Source organism: Pan troglodytes, chromosome 22 (assembly GCF_028858775.2).
Source record: "Pan troglodytes isolate AG18354 chromosome 22, NHGRI_mPanTro3-v2.0_pri, whole genome shotgun sequence".
Lineage (NCBI taxonomy): Eukaryota > Metazoa > Chordata > Mammalia > Primates > Hominidae > Pan > Pan troglodytes.
The window spans coordinates 14321395-14343005 of NC_072420.2; the positions used below are offsets into that span (position 1 = coordinate 14321395).

A 21611-nucleotide genomic window follows, 5' to 3' on the forward strand; every position below is an offset into this window, starting at 1 on the left:
TCAGAAAATTAGCAATATATAACATTAACATATAATTATCAGTTATGATTCCATATGCTAACAACAAACCATCTGATAAAAAAGGAAGGAAACAATCTCATTTCCAATAGAATTAAAATAATAAATTTCTGAAAAATAAATTTAACAAAGAAGACAAAAGATCTTTACACTGAAACATATTGATGAAAGAAATGGAAGAAGTCACAAATAAATGCAAAAAGATTTCAAGTTTATGAACTGGAAGAATAAATATTATAAAGCACCATATGATTCAAAGTGATCTACAGTTTCAATGAACTCTCTATTAAAAATCCAGTGACGTTTTTCACAGTAATGGAAATTACAATTCTAAAATTTACATGAAACTACGATAGGCTTTGAAAAACCAAAGCAATCTAGACGAAAAGGGACAAAGCAACCAAACTTCATACTTTATGATTTCAAACTATATTTTAAGATTGTAGTAAAAAAACAAGATGATACATGCAAAATATGGACACAATAAAACAATGGAACAGAATAGAGCCCAGAAATAAACCCAGGCATATAAAGTTTACTAATCTTTGACAAGTGCACCAAAAATACACAATGAACAATGTATAGTCTTTTAATATTTGGTTCTGAAAAAACTGGATACCTCCAGGCAAAAGAATAAAATTAGCTTATTTTTCTTACACCATGCTAAAAGTTAAATTACAGACTTAAATATGAATCCTTAAAAAACCTGAAAAAAAATACATGGAAAACCCTCATGATATGGTCTTAACAATAATTTGTTAGACATAATACCAAAAGTACAGCAACAAAAGCAAATATAAACAAGCTGGACTGCATCAAACTAAAAACCTTCTGCACAGAAAAGGGAACAATAAAATAAAAAAATTTGTAGAATGGGAAAAAATATTTGCAAACCATACATCTGATAAAAGATTGATATTCAAAATATATAAGAAATGCAAGCAGATTGAAAGCATAAACAACAGTAACCCAGTTCAAAATAGGCAAAAAACTGAACTGATATTTGTCCAATGAAGACATACAAATGGCCAACAGCTAAGCCATAAAGTACTCAGTATCACCAAATATCAGGCAATTGCAAATCAAAACCATGATGAGTATCATTTCAAACATGTTAGAATGGATAATGTAAAAAGAAGAAACATAACAAGTGTTGACAACACTTTGAAGAAAAAAAATTCTGTACATTCTTGGAGAGTTATAAATTGATGGAGTCATTACAAAAACCAATAGAGGTTATCTTAAATACAGAACTACTACACAATCTAGCAATAGTAGTATTGTGCATATAATACTGTGTATATAACAAAAGGAAATGAAATAAGTAACTTGAAGACATATCTGTACCACCATATTTGTTGCAGCATTATTCACAATTGCCAACATATAAAAAGCCTAAATGTTTGTGGATGCTGAATAAAGAAAAGCTGGTATAAATAAATAATAGAATATTATTTAGCCTGAAAAATAACAAAATCTTGCCATTTCAACAACATGGGTAGAACTGGAAGACATTATGCCAAGGGAAATAAGCCAGACATAGAAAGAGAAATACTGCTCATTCTCACTTATATGGGGAATCTAAGAAAGCTGAACTCACAGAAGCAGAGACTACAATGGAAGTTGTCAGGGACTAGATATGGGAGAAAATGAAAAGATGTTGAAGACACAAATTTTCTGTTATGAGTAAGTTTTTCAAATGTAATGTATAGCTTCATGATACAGTTAACACTAAATTTTTGTATGCTTAAAATTTGGTGTCAGCAGATCTTAGATGTTTTGATTACAAAAAAGGTACCTATGTGAGGAAAGGTGATAAAAATGCTCATAAACATAATTGTGCTAATCATTTTACAATATACACATGCAGTAAGTCATTACATTGTACACAATAAATATATATACAATTTTTATTTGTAAAAAAATCCACAATACACACCTACATATATATACACACATATAAATTACAGTTCTGGTAAACTTTATCCTGAACAAGATAAAATTACAAAATAGTAATTTAAAAAACAAGGAAAGAAGTGGGAGCTTAACATATGCTCAGTAATGTTCTAAGTTCCCTGACATAGTGAATTGTAGAAATGTAGGAAATATCTACGTTATATTACAGTTGAGAAATTAAGACAGAATTGAAATTACCAACCTCAGTTAGTACTAAAAGAATAAAAATTTCAATTCAAATAACTTTAGATATTCTTAAAGAGATACTTAATATTCTGATTAAATTACCGGGTATGAATTTCTGTAGAAACACATTTGAAACCTCCATAAAATAAGAAATTATAAAGCAGAAAACATACAACATATGTGTGTTGTATTTCTGGGATTTCTGAACCAAATCTCAATATCACTACTTTTACATATTTCAGACACAATGCAGAAAGAGAACTTAAAAATGGTTAAACACAGGGTTTCTAAAAAATATGCAGCTATTTGTATATCCCCAAAAGCAATAAAAGTAGTCAGATTGTGCACTGTTTTATAAGCCATAAAGAGAACTTTGGCTCTCACTGCAAATCTGAAGAAAAATTATTGAAGAAAATGTAGAGTCATTAGAGAGCATGGGACAGAGGATGCCCCTATGTGAGAACAAGTGAAAAAACTCAGAAAGGATTTCCACTGGATCACAGCTTCCCAAATCACATGTAAAAGTCCGGGTTCCTCTCGGCCTTTGGATGCCTCATCTATGTCATCCTCTTCTTCATTCGCTTTCACCTACCTGGGTGCTTCATACTCCATGGCTTTTTCCTTTGCTCCAGACAGGTGACCAGGTCTGGCTTAGAGAAGACAATACCTGTTTTATTTTAAAAAGCATCATGAGCATGACTTTTCCTGGGATTCTCCATTTACCAATCTAATACTGTGCTAAGTAGAGAAAAGAGGACATAATAGAAGATTCTAGAAAATTAATTCCAAAATACTTTTTACTGACAGAACCTTTAGCGTATTCAGAAAGTACATTAAATATGAGGGTCCTCTGTTTCACTCCCCAGTATTACTGAATCAAAAATTGGTGGTGGCAATTGAATTTTAAGGTGTGGACAACATTATTTTATGTCACTAAATTTCTGAAATTACCACTTATCTAGAGTGAATAATATAGATAAACTCAGGAAAGGGGAAAATTCAGGTCAAAATGAAACAACCTGAAGAATTTATTTTCCACACCGAAAAATCCTCAAGATTGTCTTGAAAACAGGGATCTGAAATTCACTCATGCAAAGCAGAAATTACCAAAACACATCCTACAAAGGAAGAAAATGAAAACTTTAGGGTAAATTAGGAATTCTATATTGAAGTTATCCTCAACCAAGAAGACCGGGTTTCTGTAGTTCTCTAACATCACATCCATATACAAATTCTGCTGAGCAGCATCCAGGTATTGACACTCCTCCAGACAGAATTCTATGGCTACATCCCTGAATGTCAACAGTCCCTGAAAACACACACACACCCACTTCAAGTGGCCATGGGTAGAATTCTTAAATTGACTCAAGATAAAATGAGTGAAGAGAACTGATTCTGACTTATATGACTGAAATTGTCCTATAAAATAATTCCCAACAAAGAAATATTCTCTATTGTATTCTCTAACTCTGAGAAAAGAGAGCATAAGATTCACAATACCAGTGTAGTGTATTGATGATATTTTTTGAATGATAAATTATAAAATTAACAACAGGAACATAGACATGTACATTTTTGAGTGCTCCATTTAATCATACAGTAGAAGTTCTGTATATTTCTCAGATTAAAAAGTCAGGCTTAGTTATAAAGTACCTCTCAAATTTTAATGTGTACAACAATAAACTGGAGATCTTTTTATGCAGATTTTGTTTCAAGAAACCTGAGGTAAAACCTGAGTTTCTGAATTTCTAACAAGCTCACAAGTGACACCAATCTTTCTGGCCCAAGATAAATATTTTGTCAAACATTCATTAACTGACAGAGCCTGGGTTTTTATGACCAGTAAACAAAGATGAGAGACTTCACTTTTTAAAGAAAGACATATGCAAAGACAATCTAAGAAGAAAAGAGAACTTCCAGATTACATGGGATGCTTTATGCACATCAGCTGGTAAATGTCCCCAAGGTACTCGATAATAAAGAGAAAAATAACTCTACAGTGGAAAAAAATTCTCAGAGAACTGTTTAACTAAACTAATCAAATTAACACCAATAATAACAGAACAAATTTTCATCATGCGCTGATGCTCACAGAAGGACACAATATCACTGCTGTGATACTGGCCGCCACCAAAGAAGCAAATTATAATTCAAATCTAATCATAAACAAGTTTTATGCAAAATGCAAACTACAGTAATCGCTCATGTTGTGTAATCTCTATTTAAGTATTTACGCAGACTTTCTTTAGCATTCTAGAAAGTGAATATCTTCTAATTATTTTTTTCAAAACTTTCTGAATTATTCTGGGTAATAAATGCCATCCTGTTCAAATGTGCATATTTTAATCCTGTTCCACATGGAGTTGATGGAGCACACAGACAGAACTTCAACATTACATATGCCCCTTTTTCATGAATATCTAAGAACCCTACCTCTTCCCCAGTAGAAATCTTGGGTATCCATGCCTTTCCATGTGCACCAGCACCAGAAACAAAGGGTATTTTTCTTTTTTTTCTTTTCCTTTGGAGATGGAGTCTCTCTCTGTTGCCCAGGCTGGAGTGCAGTGGCATGATGTAGGCTCACTGCAACCTCCAGAACCTCCACCTCCTGGGTTCAAGTGATTCTCTTGCCTCAGCCTACCAAGTAGCTGGGATTACAGGCACCCGCCACCATGCCCAGCTATTTTTTTGTATTTTTAGAAGTGACAGGGTTTCACCATGTTGGCCAGGCTGGTCTCAAACTCCTGACCTCAGGTCATCCACCCACATCGGCCCCTCAAAGTGCTGGGATAATAGGCATGAGCCACCGCACCCAGCCAAAGGGAATATTTTTAATATTACGAGTCATAAATTAATGATGAGAATTCTGCATGGCAGAGAAGAAGCCAAGATGAAGAGAATGTTGAGAAGGCTCTAGTGTATAGAAAATAACATTTTTTCAGAGTTGCTTGACTATCATGAGAAGAAAAAATGTTTAAACAAACTTATAGGGAGAAACAGCATAAAGTCAAGAAGTACAGGTTTGTAAGTTCTAAGCAAATGGCATTCCAGGAGGCAGAGTGAACACTGCTTCTAATCTGAGACACAGTCACCTGAGAAAAAGCCATTTTTCTCTTCATCATCCTTCTCTAGGATTTCCTCTCAGGTGATATTCTCTGGACAAGTCACACCTGCATCTTGGGAATATGACTTTAAAGGAATCAGCACAATCTCTTCACCTGCTACCACCACAAACACAGGTAGAAAGATCCAGGCATGCAGAAAATGTCCATCCATTTATGTTCTTTATAACAGATGAGATTCAAGGACAGTGAGCTCCTCCACAAAGATCAAAATATAGTCTTTCTCTTTTCCTGCCACAGACGCCACAATTTCTGCTACAGCAATGGGGATATGGGCCACACTAACTTGTTCCTACCAAATCCAACCATAGCAGGCCCTGTGACCTCCCTTTGGAATAAAGTTTGAACTCAACTCTCATGAATGTATTTTGAATTCCTCATGTTTGACCCTGGCCTCAACCTGGAGTCACATGAGGCACTTAATTATATCAACAAGGATGCTTCCACCCAGAACAATATACAGAGCCTGCGGGAAGGGCACAAGTGAAAAGATTTCTGCAACCTGGCCATTTAACAAAAGTACAGGATTAGAACATGCTTACACCTATTAACAAGAACAAAATTTCTAATGCTGCTCAAGTGGAAAAGGTATTTCTAAAAGGATGTTTCCAAAAATCTTGTATATAAGATAGCAACAGTGATTGATGATAATACTGTACTTCATCTTACTTGCCACAAAATAACATTTTATAATTCCTCAAAGTAAAATTGAGAAATCTTTAAGTTTTTTTCAAGTAACATAATCTATCTTTGTATAATTCATATTTGGGAATATGGCCTTTAATAATGTTCTTCCCACAAATAATCATGTTTTTTTCCTACGGTTACAGCATTAAACTCTATTTTAAGTTGTTTTTGAATTTTATTGTTTTGTTATTTAAGTTTATTTTATTTATAAAAAACCTTAATAAGCTGTATCTGTTTCATATGCTTTTAATTTTAAAGGAATAACAAAACTGTCTGGCTCAACTGCAAGTTTCCCTCCCCTTTGTGACTGACACTAAGTCTAGCACACAGCATTTGGGCCAGCAAATCCTGGAAGGCAGATGAAAATGAGAGCCTGAAGCAATGCTTACAATAGATGTCACACACAGAACAATACAAATATGTAAAAAATCTTTCACCACATATTCTTGCCAATTAATTGGATCATATAAGTAAAATCATTACAAATATAAGTATTTACAGGATTTTAAAGTTAGAATATATTTGAATGCATGGGTAGAAAAGTATCATATTTTAAAACTATGTATATTTAAATTTAGTAATTTTGTAATCTTTAGAAATCTCTCCTGTTCAAAAGGTGGCAGCACTGAAAGTTGTTTTCCTGTTAGATGCAAGAGCACAATGCCCAACATAGAAGATACAGTTAGGAATAAGGGGCCCTGAATGTCATGAAGGCTTGAGGTCAGCCTACTGATAACAGGATTATTACAAAGATGAATTTCCACTTCCAAAGTCTTTCATAGGCAGATCTTGGTGCCACTTTATATGTTCACCAATGGGAGGTCAACATTTATCTAATTTAAAAGGTTTGCTAACCATTGTGGTTTTAATTTCAAAATATTTGTCATTCAAGTCCCTTTACATAAATAAATAGTATTTGGTAATACATTTATAGATGAGAGTTATATGAAAAGGCTAGGTCAACGTCAACAAAACAATAGATTCATTTAATTTTCCTGTGGTTGACTTATATGACCAGGATGTAGAAAACTAGAAAGAACTGTTCTTCCTCAGATATACTCCTGGGAGAGAGCATGAATGGTATTCTGAACTATCACCTGATTCAAGGACTTTGCTAGCTAGGTTTTGAGATCAGGCTTCAGTAACTGTAGTCTTGTGAGCATATTGAGGGCAGAGGAGGACTTAGTCTTTCATATGTGTTTCCTTAGTGCCTAGCAGACTATCTGTTTATAATCAGTTTTCAGTGTGAATTCATTGAATGTTTATAGACAAAAGAAAATACATAATAAAACTAATCTTCATTTTAAAAGGGTAAAACATGACAACACAGAAATTTAAATAGAAATAGTATATATACATGTAAAATACAAGCTATGTTAGGACCAAATGCTCTTTGTCTATGGAGTTATACTTCCATCAAATTACATAGCAATGCTGAATTAGGCAAAACCAACATTTAGTAGTAAATCCATTCCTGGTAGTGTAAGTCACCTAAAAAAGACTTCTAGAAATATGTACTTTAATTATTTGTTTTTCTCCTATTTTTAAATTTATTATGCAAATTTTAGAAAATAAAATTTGCTCCAGTTACACACACTTAGAATTCTAGAATCTTAAAACTGTAAGGGGCCTCCATCCCTCTTACTCATTTGTAGTCTAGGAGATTGAGACTTTGATACACCTAAGGTCATGCAGCTGGGTAGATATACAACTGTCACAAGAGTCTAGATCAGTTGGCACATGCTTTCTACACTAGATCATTAGTATTATTAGCTAATGGTCTTCTGCATTTTTTTGTTTTTGATTTCTATTGAGATATAGCCTTTACATTTGTACACAAATGTGACTATGTCTTGGCAATGCACTTCATACAGAATGACTAATCTATACTGTGATGATTTGACTCAAAAGGAGAAAAGAAATTATGTAGTTTTCAATTCTGATTCCTATTCACCTTTTGTTTATTAATGGAAAGCTTTGTGCAAAATATACATATAAGCAGAGTAAGGCTTTTAAAAATGTTCTTTGAAAGATAAAATTAAATACATGAGTTTCTAACAATTAGAAAGGAAAAAATTAAAATATGAAATGATAACAAAAGTAAACAGAAGATACTTTCAAAGCAGTGAACAAAACATTTTGACATAAGCCATAATATAAATTATAATATAAAAATATAAAAACCATAGTATAAATTGTCAGCCTTTGAGTTGGCTGCAAATTCAATTTAATGACAGAAGAGAAGGGATGCTGGAGGTAAATTCTTAGGGTTTCTATCTAATAGAGTTTGCTCTTCTGGTTCTCTAGATTGCCAAAGAACATAAAGATGTACGGGGGACCTAGCTGTAGTAAAAGCATTCCTATAACAACAAAAACTCTAAAACAGTGCCCCTCACTATTTTCTACTGAAATTTCTCTAATAGTAGAGGTATAAAATATGAAGTTAGAGAATAATGCAAAGGGGACCAACGACAGACAGCACATTTCTTTTCTCTTAAGACTCATGTGATTTTTGCATCTTACTCCATAATGTATTAGTGGTTGCGTTAATATGACAATGTCTGCAATTAAACACCAGTAAGCAAAATTGATACCTCAGAATGACTTGCAGGGCTTATCACGCAGTTTCATTTACATCCCTACCCCACTGCCATTTACTTGAGCATGAATGATACATGAGAGAGTCTTTGCCTCCCATAATCCAACTTTACACATAAATAACACAAGGCTAAAGAAAACCAGAACTCAAATTCACCATGCATAGGAGTGATAACTAAAATATTTAACAGTCAGTATAGGTGATTACTGGCCAATCAGAATACATCACTGATATATTGAAATGGATGCAGGCCACTGTGACTAACTTGTGGGTATCATTTCTATGATCACCTTAAAACCGAGTTGGGAAAATATCTATTAACTGGTCTCTCTGGTTTGAATTCTCAATATGTAACTTAATATGAAATAGCTCATTAAAACTTCATGTGTAACTATTTCAGCATTGTTGTCAGCTACTCTTTATTCCACTTCTGTACAGTATTTATTCAACCAAGCTGCTGCTTTCAATGAAGGTCACTTGTTCCTTCAGGGACACATATACTCCCACCTATCCTTTAATTTTGAATGGTTTGTCAAGAAAATTTACTTTCTCTTGAGTTGAAAAGACTTGACAGGAAGCAAGAAATAATACAGTCCTAGCCTCTTTCCAGTAACATCTGATTTCTCCATTCTCAAACTACACTTCTCAGGGAACCAGATATTTACTCTCATCTGGGAAGATGCCTCTTATGTTTTCCTTTTACTTCCTGTTTATCATGTGGTTGCATTTTCCAAATTCTTATCATTGAATTTATGAGAGCCTATCCAAATTTATTTTCTTTCATTTATATTCTAATAATTGAAATGTGAGATGAAAATAACATTTCACTTATGAAAAACCCTTCTCTTGGTGAATCCTTCCATGTGGTAGTTATCTATTGCTGTGTAACAAATTAAAACTTAATGGCTTGAAACAAATATTTGTTTTCTCATAGTTTATGTGGCTCAGGAGCCTGGACATGGTTCAGCACAGTGTTTTTGGTCAGAATTCCTCATGAGGTGCAATCAAGGTGTAGACCAGGGCTGTAGTCATCTATCTCAATATTCAACTCAGAAAGGGATCCACCTTAGATCCTCACTGGCTGTTATCAGGACCTATCACTTCCTTACCACATGGACCTCTCCATAGCACTGCTTACAATATTACAGTCTGTTTCCCACGGAGCAAGAAATCAGAGTGTGAGATAAAATACCCAAAATGTAAGCCACAGGTTTGTTTGTTTGTTTTAATATATATAACCTAGTTTCAAAAGTGATGTTACCTCTGCCTACACTCATGAGGAGGGTATTATACAAAGGCATACATACCAGAAAGCAGGGATTACTGGAAGCCACTTTACAGGCTGCCTAATCCAAGTCATAAACTAGATGTTTTTAATGTCACTGCCATAAACTGGGATTCTACAGGGTCTAATAAGAGTAATTCATGGCTTTCAGTGGGGATCCATTCAGCAGAGAAAGAAATGAAATATGTATATCCTCTGTGGAAACATTCTTGATTCTTCCTTGAAGGATACTGCGTGGTCCATTCCTACACAGGATAATTAAGAAAATGTTTGAACCAATCTGGACTTCCTATTAGCCTGAGATGTGGCTACTTAGAACTCCCAATGTAGCTGGAAAACTAACAATATGCCTTTGCCTCCACATGAAGCAAATTACCCTGCCATCAGACTCAACATGAAGATAATCCTCCCTTTGGCTGCCCTACCTCAAGAGAATAAGATCATAGATGACAGCTGGAATTCCTCTGGGCCATAGAGTGTTTTGTTCTAGATGCTGAAGGCAATCAGCCACCATTTACCCAAGACCATCTGAGAATAAGACCTAAAAAGACTTGAAAACAATTGATTTCAATGGTAGGTACACACTGGTATCCCCTGTTCCATATATATCTATAGATATATAGATATATACAGAACAGGAGATATATATATGAAGAGAGAGAGAGACAGAGACAGAGAGAGAGAGAGACAGAGACAGAGAAAGAGAGAGAGAGACAGAGAGAGAGAGAGACACCTAGACCCCAACTCAGGCCAATTACATCAGTGTATATGACAGGCGGCCCATGCAGTGGTATTTTAAAAATTCCCCAGAAGATTCTAATGTGCCTCTGTAGTTGAGAACTAATTAGGTAAATGCAAACAACAACAAAAACCAAAAAACCTCTTCAGAAACTATGCCTGCTTCTTCATCTTTGTCTCTTCTTTAAACACCTTGAAAAGCCTTATTCCCTCCCAACCCTTCCTGCCCCTATGTTTTCCTAGATGCCTCCGTATTTTCTGCTATGCACAACTGGGGCTCACAGGAAATGTAGGCACTAGAAAGAGAGTTACAACTGTTTTTGCATCAGAATGATTATGGAATAGAAAAAGGCATTTCATGCAAATGGACACCAAAAGCGAGCAGCAGTAGCTATTCTCATATGAGACAAAACAAACTTTAAAGCAACAGTAGCTAAAAGAGACAAAGACAGGCAGTATATAATGGTAAAGATCTCATCCAACAGAAAAATATGACAATTCTAAACATACATGAACCTAACACTGGAGCTCCCAAATTTATAAAACAATTACTAGTAGACATAAGAAATGAGATAGACAGCAACACAATGATAGTGGGGGACTTCAATACTCTACTGACAGCACTAGACAGGTCATCCAGACAGAAAGTCAACAAAGAAACACTGGATTTAAACTATACTTTGGAACAAATGGACTTAACAGATATATACAAAACATTTCATCCAACAACCACAGAATACACATTGTATTCAACAGCACATGGAATTTTCTCTAAGACCATAGGATAGGCCATAAAATGAGTCTCAGTAAATTGAAGATAATTGAAATTGTATCACACATTCTCTCAGATCACAGTGGAATAAAACTGAAAATCAACTCCAAAAGGAATCTTCAAAACCATGCAAATACATGGAATTTAAATAACCTGCTCCTGAATGAGCATTGAGTGAAAAACGAAATCACGATGGAAATGTAAAAAATTTCTTCGAACTGGATGACACAACCTATCAAGACCTCTGGGATACAGCAAAGGCAGTGCTAAGAGGAAAGTTTGTAGCCCTAAACACCGATGTCAAAAAGTCTGAAAGAGCACAAACAGACAATCTAAGTTCACATCTCAGGGAACCAGAGAAGCAGGAACAAGCCAAACCCAATCCCAGCAAACAAAGGAAATAACCAAGATCAGAGCAGAACTAAATGAAATTGACACAAGAACAACAACAAATACAAAACATAAATAAAACAAAAAATTGGTTATTTGAAAAGATAAATAAAATTGATAGACCATTAGCAAGATTAACCAAGAAAAGAAGAGAGAAAATCCAAATAACCTCACTAAGAAATGAAACAGGGGATATTACAACTGACACCACTGAAATATTAAAGGTTATTCAAGGTTACTATGAACACCTTTTGGCACATAAACTAGAAAACCTAGAAGAGTTGGATAAATTGCTGGAAAAATACAACCCTCCTAGCTTAAATCAGGAAGAATTAGATACCCCAAGCAGACCAATAAATCAAGCAGCAAGATTGAAATGGTAATTTTAAAATTTCCAAAAAAAAAAAAAAGCCGAGGACCAGACAGATTCACAGCAGAATTCTACCAGACATTCAAAGAATGTCTTCTTTCATTCAAAGAAGAAATGATACCAGTCCTTTCACACTATTCCACAAGACAGAGAAAGAAGAAACACTCCCTGATTCATTCTATGAAGCCAGCATCACCCTAATACCAAAACCATGAAAGGACATAACCAAAAAAGAAAATTACAGACCAATATCCTTGATGAACACAGAAGCCAAAATCCTTAACAAAATACTAACTGAATCCAACAACATATCAAAAAGATAATCCACCATGATCAAGTGTGTTTCATACCAACGATACAGGAATGGTTTAACATATGCAAGTCAATAAATGTGATACACCAAATAAACAGAATTTAAAAAACTCACATGATTATATCAACAGATGCAGAAAAAGCATTTGACAAAATCTAGCATTGCTTTATGATTAAAGCTCTCAGCAAAATAGGCATACAAGGGACATACCTTAATGTAATAAAAGCCATCTAGGACAAACCCACAGCCACCATAATACTGAATGGGGAAAAGGTGAAAGCATTCCCTTTGAGAACTGGAGCAAGACGAGGAGCCTACTCTCACCACTCCTCTTCAACATAGTACTGGAAGTCCTAGCCAGAGCAATCAGACAAAGGAAGGAAATAGAGGAAATCCAAATCGGTAAAGAGGAAGTCAAACTGTCACTGGTTGCTGACGATATGAACTTTCACCTTGAGAACCCTACGGATTCCTCTAGAAAGCTCCTAGAACTGATAAAAGAATTCAGCAAAGTTTCCAGATACAAGATGAATGGACACAAATCAGTAGCTCTTCTATACATCAACAGCTACCAAGCAGAGAATCACATCAAGAACTCAACCCCTTTTACAATAGCTGCAAAAAACAAACAAAAAGAAAAACAACAAAACTTAGGAATATACCTAGCAAAGGAATCAAAAGACCTCTACAGTGAAAATTACAAAACATTGCTGAAAGAAATCATAGAGGGAGCCAAGCACGGTGGTGCATGCCTATAATCCCAACTACTCGGGAAGCTGAGGCAGGAGAATCGCTTGAACCCGGGAGGCAGAAGTTGTAGTGAGCCAAGATCACACCATTGCACTCCCACCTCAGCGACAAGATGGAAACTCCCTCTGAAAAAAAAAAAAAAAACAAGAAAGAAAAGAAATCATAGATGACACAAACAAATGGAAACTCATCCCCATGCTCATGGATGGGTAGAACCAATATTGTGAAAATTACCATTCTGTTAAAGGCAATCTACAAATTCAATGCAATCCCCATCTGAATACCACCATCATTCTTCACAGAATTACAAAAACAATTCTAAAATTAATATGGAACCAAAAGAGTGCCATGTAGCCAAACCAAGGCTAAGCAAAAAGAACAAACCTGGAGGCATCACACTACTTGATTTCAAACTGTACAATAAGGCCATAGTTACCAAAACAGCATGGTACTGGTTTAAAAATAGGCACAAGGACCAATGGAACAGAAGAGAGAACCCAGAAATTAACCCAAATACTTACAGCCAACTGATCTTTGACAAAGTAAACAAAAACATAAAGTGGGGAAAGGACACCCTTTTCAACACATGATGTTGGGATAATTGGCGAGCCACATGTAGGAGAATAAAATTGGATTCTCATCTCTCACCTTATACAAAAATCTACTCAAGATGGATTAAGAACTTAAACCTAATTCCTGAACTATAAAAATTCTAGAAGATAACACTGGATAAACCCTTCTAGACATTGGTATAGGCAAGGATTTCATGACCAAGAACCCAAATGCAAATGCGATAAAAACAAAGATAAATAGCTGCGACTTAATTAAACTAAAGAGCTTCTGCATGGCAAAGGAAACAGTCAGCAGAGTAGACAACCCACAGAGTGGGACCCCTGACCCTGACCACTGACCCTGACCCTTGACCCTTGACCCTGACCCCTATCCCCTGACCCTAACCCCTAACCCCGGACCCTTAACCCTAACCCCTAACCCCAACCCTCACCCTCACCCTAACCCCTAATCCCAAACCACTAACCTCTCTTAACCCCTAACTCTAAACATTGACTACTAACCCTTAACTCTGACCCTAACTCCTATCTCCAACCCCTAACCCTAAACTTAACCCCTAACCCCTAACCCTAACACCAACCTTAACCCTAGGTTCGTTACTACGTTTGTATTGACTATGTCAATGTTGATTGTTATGATCTCTGTCTTAGGACTGCACGGCAGCGAGGGGATTGCGGATCTTATATTAATATTTTTGTATTGAGGCAGTGCATTAGCATTACAGGTGCTTGTTACATGAGCAATGGGGGTGTCATATTTTGGGTGTCATGTCTGCATTAGGAATGCTGCATTTGTCTTCCGAGGCTGCGGTGTGGATCTTGCACTGTGGCTGCCTCGCCTTGGCTGGGGAGAACCTCGGTGGGCAGGATTCAGAGGGGCTTTTGGTTTCCCGTTTTCCACACTGAACCCTTCTAATTGGTCTCTGACCCTGATTATTCAGGGCTGCAAACAGGAAGGATTTTATTCACCGTCGATGTGGCCCCGAGTTGTCCCAAAGCGAGGCAGTGCCCCCAAGGTCTGTGCTGAGGAGAACACTGCTCTGCCTTCACGGTGTCCCCCAGGTCTGTGCTGAGCAGAATGCAGCTGCGCCCTCCCGGTGCCCCCGGCCTGCCTGCCCGCCCAGGTCTGTGCTGAGGAGAACACTGTTCTGCCTTTGCTATATCTCCGAAGTCTGTGCAGAGGAGAACTCAGCTCCACCCTCGCAAGAGGGTGACTGGGTAGCTGATGAATGGCAGCCCCTCCTGCCTGAATGCCCTCTATTGCTGGGCATTGCTGCACAGAACCTTTTTCCTGGCCTTAATACTTACTTAACAATCTTTTAGAGAGCTCCACGCCTAACACTGAATCTTAAAATGTGACATTCTTCCTATAAAATCAATAGTTAAACCACATTTTGTAAATTCATACCAAAATAGAAACCCAGGAAAAAAAGCACCCCTTTTGTCCTCTATTTTAATAATAAGAGGGAAAGGGGGCTGGGCTAAAGGGAGGGGCTGGCCTAAAGGGAATGGCTGCCCTTTCTGTGTGTGGAAAGCTATAATTTAAATATGCACACCAGATTTTCAAGCAGCACACTCTAAAGCATCAGCCCCGTTATTCGGATGATGGAGTTTGCAGACTTTCTGTTTGCCCTCCTCTTGCTTTTCCCACCTTTGGGGCTTTTCACTGTCCCCAGAAACCCAACCTTAGAATTGAGAAAGAAGGCAAAGACCATATCTAATAGACTCATAAGCTCCTTATTAATAATAGTGCAGTAAAGTGTAAGTGGGGTAGGTGCCTCTTTTTGCAAAATAAAGTTTCTAGATTCTCTGTGTTGCATTTAGCCAGGCCCTCATTTCTAACCACAGGGTAGATAATCAAGTTAACAAAGACCGTGTTTTGTCCTTCTATTTCCATATGGACGTCATGTTTCACACCTGCACTCCTGTCTGCTCGGTTCCACAAAGGGAGAGTAACCACTGAGTGCATTTTAAATGTTCTTTGACTGCTTGCATTTTCAAAAGCACAGCACACGAGCATCTTGGTCAAGATGAGCTGCTAGGACCTCTCCTGACACCCTATTCTCTCACAGTGGACTTCTCACTGGAAACCTCCACTTTCGCTGCTTAGCTCAGTGTGTCTCTGCAAATAGGCATGTTTAAGCAAAGAATAAATGCCTAAGGCGATGCAGGTGGGTAGCAGGGGAGAGTCAGGGAGACAAAAAGAACAGTAGCACTTACATGGAGCTCTGCCACCTTTTGGGCTAACAGGGTCATGAACAGATCAGGAACCTGAGGCAATCAAAGGACTTCACCCCACAAAGCCAGGGCACTCTCAGGAGCTGGAAAACCCAGGAGAATTTCCACATATTCCTGAGAGTTCCTCGTGCATTACCTTTAGTGCCTCATTAGCAGGAATGGGTCCTTCTGTGGTTTCACCAGACTGTTTCACAGTAGAAAGAGGACAGACCAAGGAGCCCCAGTCCCACCTGTGACCTCAGGCAGTCACCTGACACCTCTGAGCCTCAGTTTTCTCATCTGTTCAGTGGGGATGGTATATTCCTCCTTACAGGGCTGTGGAAAGGACAACATAATCTTACACAGAAAAAGTAGTACTAAGCTAACATTGGTTGAGTACATTCTACACAACGCACTAAGTACTTTGCATATTTTGTCTCATTGAATCCTGATGACAACACTGCGAAGCAGGAACTCTTACTATCCCCCATGCTATGGATGCAGAAACTGGGGTTCAGAGCAGTTAAGTACCTGGCCAAAGGCCAGAAAGTCAACTAGAATTGATGTGTCCATTTTCATTCATTCATTCATCATTTATTGAGTACCCTTTCCATGCCAGGCAATGAGAAGCAAATCACAAATACTCCCTGCCCTCATGGCACTGACAGTCTTGTTACTGCAAAGTACAAGGTGCAGAGTAAATGGAAGTCAAATCAGATTCCAACTTCTACTCAACTCCCAGTAGGCCCCAGACTAAACTCTCCAGAACAATGGTATTGCTCCTGTGGTTTTGCCTGGTGCTCATGATTGAGTGCTGGCTCTGCAGGTCCTCCAGGGACAGAAACCAGGAATGTTGGCCAAAACAGAAACATCATAAACATTTTCCTTGTATTTGATGCATTCCTGGACCCATAGATCTGAAAGCAACCTTGAGAATGAATTGAATTTATTTCTCTGCCTCTGAGGAAGATTACATTTGAACTTTGCGTGACAGAGATCCAGCTAGGGAATCTTCACCTTAAAAACCTGGCTAATCAAAGCTCGTATTCATAAGCAGGTGAACTTAAGGGCATCCCCATGCCTTTAAATAGTGAACACTCTGGTGCATTTTAAGCAGGACTGATTCAGTGTATTCTCTTAGCACACAGTTTTCAGGAACGCAAAATATACCTGTGCCCAGCATCTTAAGTCTTTTAAAAAGTATATGATGCCTTTCTCTCTGTTCACTTACAAGCTCACGCCTTTAAAAGCATTTGTTTGGAAGTCCTTCCTTAAATCTAACCTGAATCCAACCTGCTGTGCTTAAGGTTACCTCAGTAATCTTTCTAATACAACCCAAGAAAGAAAGACTGGAGGGAAGAATTTAAGACCCCCATGAGATCAGGAGCAGACTCCTAAGTTAGTTATATCACTTGCGGCTAAATGTTGGCATCATTTCCCTAATTTTTTCTAGCCACTCCCAGGCACTCCAACTGACTCTGAGAATTTTCTTCTTGGACACACTTAAAGAAGCATCTGAAATTTGTGCCATGCAGCTTAGCACTTACTCAACAAGGATGAATCTTAGAGACCATCAAGTTTTGCTCTTGCAGGAGAGAAGAGGAAACTGAGATTCAGAGAACTGTGACTTAATCAAGGACACATAGCAAATCTGTGGCAAAGCTGGGAAGGTGACCCAAACTCCAGACCCCAAGCCCGGTGCTTTTTTTTTCCAGATCTATGTCTCCCCCACATCTGACTCTGTTTCCCTGCGATCCAGAGCCATGCCCTGTTCCTTTTTAGGACTCTCAGGACCCAGGCTTAGGCACATTAGTTGTCCAAAGTGCACTTGGCTTACTCTGACTTGAACAGTACAATGAGCTATGTCTTAGCTTCATGCAAGACCACCTTGACCATGGGACATGAAAAGGCACTCTATGGGGCCTCTACTATGATGTAGCAGGGACTGTGTTAGCACATTGCTATAGCCCTGGCAAGCAAGAATTCTTAGCGCCCATTGCCCAGATGAAGAAACTCACTTTCAGAGAGGGTAAAGAATGTCTCTATGGTACCACAGCTATATATTGGCTAGGCTGGAATTCGAAACCACGTTTGCCTGCCTCCTTCTCCTGTATGATACTGCTTCATACAGTCCCCAGAACCTTAATGACCAGGTGGAACGAACCAACAAGGTCATACTGAAATTGTGCACCAGTGCCCTAATGACCAAGAGAAAATACATTTCATCCAATTCAAAGGTATAAAGATGTAAGGTAGAAGCCACCAACTGTGGACATGGAGAGCCTCAGAGTGACAGCACCTGCTGTCCAGGGGCTCCTCCTCCTCTCTTCCCTCGCAGTTTCTCTCTCCCTTCCTTTAACACTTATTGACTATGCCAGCCACACAGTAAGTGCTCAATAAGTGTTTGGGCCCATAACCTTCCTATGGGAAAGTCCCTTCACTTTCTGAACATGGCCTGGCACTGCCCAGATGCCCTTCTGTCCTGTGTGGTCTTGGGCAGGGGCATCTCCTTCTCTTCCAGGACCACTCTGAACCCTAACTAACTTGATGGCAGCTTCCTGGCAATCTCATCATCCTCCTGACATGGCCATGTAGCTTCTCAGCTTCCATCATTCCCAAACGTCTGCAAGGTTATGGGGTTGCCTTGCTCCAGAGGACACAAAATCACTTAGCTCTGCTTGGATTTGCTCTTGGCTAGTGGAGACCTATGACTGCTCTTCCGCTCCCTTGAGCCTTCCTCATGGAGTTTTGCTGAGGCACATTCTGTGATTGATTCCTCATGCCCCTGCTAGGTTTTAACAGCTGGTGAAAACGTCTGCTCATATTTTACTCACACTCCCCTGGCTGCGGGTTCAAGTCATTGTTGATTTGGTCATTGGGTTACACACACGTGCAGCCTGGGTGGACCTGTATGAGTCTTCCCAGCATCAGTGGCCTTGACCTCTCATGAGGTCACTCCCCTAGGCTTTGAGAACCACTCCTTGAATATCATCTTGGAACGCGTAAAAAAAACAAGAAGTTTGAAAGGGCTCAGGACTCTGCATTTGAAGAATCAAACTATAGTGTCTTCTGGGCAAGTCACTCCCCTCCTTGTACATGAGTTATTCCATTCATAAAAGGGAAGAACAGGGATAGATAAGCTTACAGGTCCCTTCTGCACCTAGGCTCTGCCTGATTCTGCTGAACCACAACTTCGGGAGGGTGGCCAAGAGGTCTTTCTGGTCCCTGGCTAACCGCTTTCATCTATTCCCTTAACCTGAGGTCTGAAAACACTTTTTTTTTTTTTTGGCTTCAAAATACAAAAAGAGAAAACTGAAAAATCGAAATAGATAAAAGTTTAATTAAATGTCTACATAATGGAATGTTATGAAAACATCATTAATTGTTAAGGTTGATGTTCATACAAATTGTATTACACTTAAAAACAATTTGTTCCTTAGAATTACTCACTTTGAAAGGGTTTTCAAGTACATCCAGCGATTGCTAAGGCCCCATAGCCATGAGTTAGTCACAGCCAACCACAAGCAAAATCATTAAAACCTCTTTTAAACATACTACAGCAAATAATAATAATAATTAACGTGAAATGTGGGTGACTTTCAGTATGTTTGATAAAATGTGGGTTGAAATCTCCAAAAGGAAGAGCGTTCAGGGTCTTTCAAAGTCTTAGGATTACTCTAGAACCAGAATATAGAATATGCACTCATATTTATAAATCACTTATGCTGTGCCAGGCTCTTCTGAAGCCCTTCCCATGCATTAACTCACTTAATTGGTGAGACAATTCTTGAGGTAGACACAATCACCATTCCCATTCTACAGGTGAGGAAACTGACTAAGCAAGTAAGTGGCACAGCTAGAATGGAAATCAATGGCACCAGGGCTCATGTTCTCAGCCTCCTTACCACATACAAAGCTTGCCATGCTGGGTGTTTCCCCAGGAGAAAACAAGTGCTGGCAGGTTAAGAAGGGAGGGAGGTGCATCTCCCTAATGAGGAGTTCACTTGACACCGCGTTAAATGGAACCCATTCCTCGCTCGGCTCTACTGCTACTTGCTAACTCCTCTGTGGTTCTCTTCTGCCCACAGAGGTCTCCTATGTAGCTGACTCTCAGCCTCACCTAATGCTATTAATAATAAAGAGCTGATGTTATTGAGAGCTCCATCAGCATTTTATACAGGACTTAATCTCATTCAATCCCCATGAACTCCATTTCATAAACAAGGGAATTACGGGTTTAGAGAACTGAAACAATTTGCCCACAGTCACATAGCTCTCAGAAATAGCAGAAGCCAGGATTCACACTCCAATCTTATTCTAAAGCCCAAATTCTTTTTTTTTTTCTTTTTTGAGATGGAGTCTTGCTCTGTCACCCAGGCTGGAGTGCAATGGCACCATCTCGGCTCACTGCAACCTCTGCCTCCCAGGTTCAAGTGATTCTCCTGCCTCAGCCTCCTGAGTAGCTGGGATTACAGGCGCCTGCCACCAGGCCCAGCTAATTTTTTGTATTTTTAGTAGAGATGGGGTTTCACCATGTTGGCCAGGCTGGTCTCAAAATTCTGACCTCGTGATCCGCCCACCTCGGCCTCTCCAAGTGCTGGGATTACAGGTGTGAGCCACCACACCCGGCCCCAAATTATCTTTTAATTATAAAGGTATACATATTGTTTAAACAATTCAATAAATAAGTATACTGAATAACAAAGTGAAGTCTTCCCTTTACCACAATCAACCTATTGTTCTCTCTCTATCTGAGGCTCTCTTCCTACGTTCCACTGTCCCAGACTTCTGCAAAGTATTTATGTATCTATTTAGGTATCTTTCCATCTTTCCATTCCTCTCTCAATTATATATTCTGGTGGTGTCGCTCTCCATGTGGCAACTCTACATCCAGGATCAAAACGGCATCAAAGGAAGCTTGGAACAGTGACAACCCCTACCTGAGATGTCTCCATTCCAGGGGCAAGGCTGCCTGGTGCCTGATATCCATGAGATTAGGAAAAGTAGGTGGGGTCCTGTCCACCCCTTCTATTCCTGAACGCTTGGCAGGGTTTCTGTGGCTAACATGCCAGTTGTATCGACTCTTGCACAGTCTCATGTGAAGTGCCACACTACATTCTCAGCCTGGAAGGTTTCAGGGCTCAGCTGGCTCAGATTCCATGTGTGGGGAGCATTAAGAAAAATAGGTCACCTGTATAAGACTAGTGGCAAAAATCTGACTCAGTGCTACTTCTCTGTTTGTCCTTTACTTAAAAGGAGAACCATAATTAAAATGATCCAGAAAAGAGAACCAAGCAGGAGACTGAGTTGCTTGGGGAAAGGACCATGCTGCATTGATTTCTACATAACCAATGGCAGCAGTGCATCAGGTACACAACAGGTTCTCAATAAATTGTTAAATGGATAAGTTGATAGAATAAAAAACAAGGTCTCTTCCCAGTGCTGCATGCAAAAAAGCTCAGAGTGAATTCTTATTTGCAAAGATGAGAGATTTTTAGTCTTCTGATGGCTGTTTCCTCCTTTGCCACAGTTTAGGGACAAAGAAAAGTTTCTATCTCTCCGAAATGGTAGGAAAAACCCTTGGGGCTTAGCTAACAAATCAGACTCTCTCTTTCCAATGTTGTGAGAATAGAAATATT

At 38.5% G+C, this 21611-nt stretch overlaps 1 protein-coding gene across 1 annotated transcript in view; it reads right to left on the bottom strand.

Moving 5' to 3' along the window:
* Positions 1–1914: 1914 nt before the first annotated feature.
* LOC107966649 (ankyrin repeat domain-containing protein 30B-like) overlaps positions 1915–21611 on the bottom strand; it is a 118703-nt gene continuing 99006 nt past the window's right edge. The window contains 1 exon segment of the mRNA XM_054675061.1: positions 1915–2827. The gene's annotated coding sequence lies outside the window, so the exon portion shown is untranslated.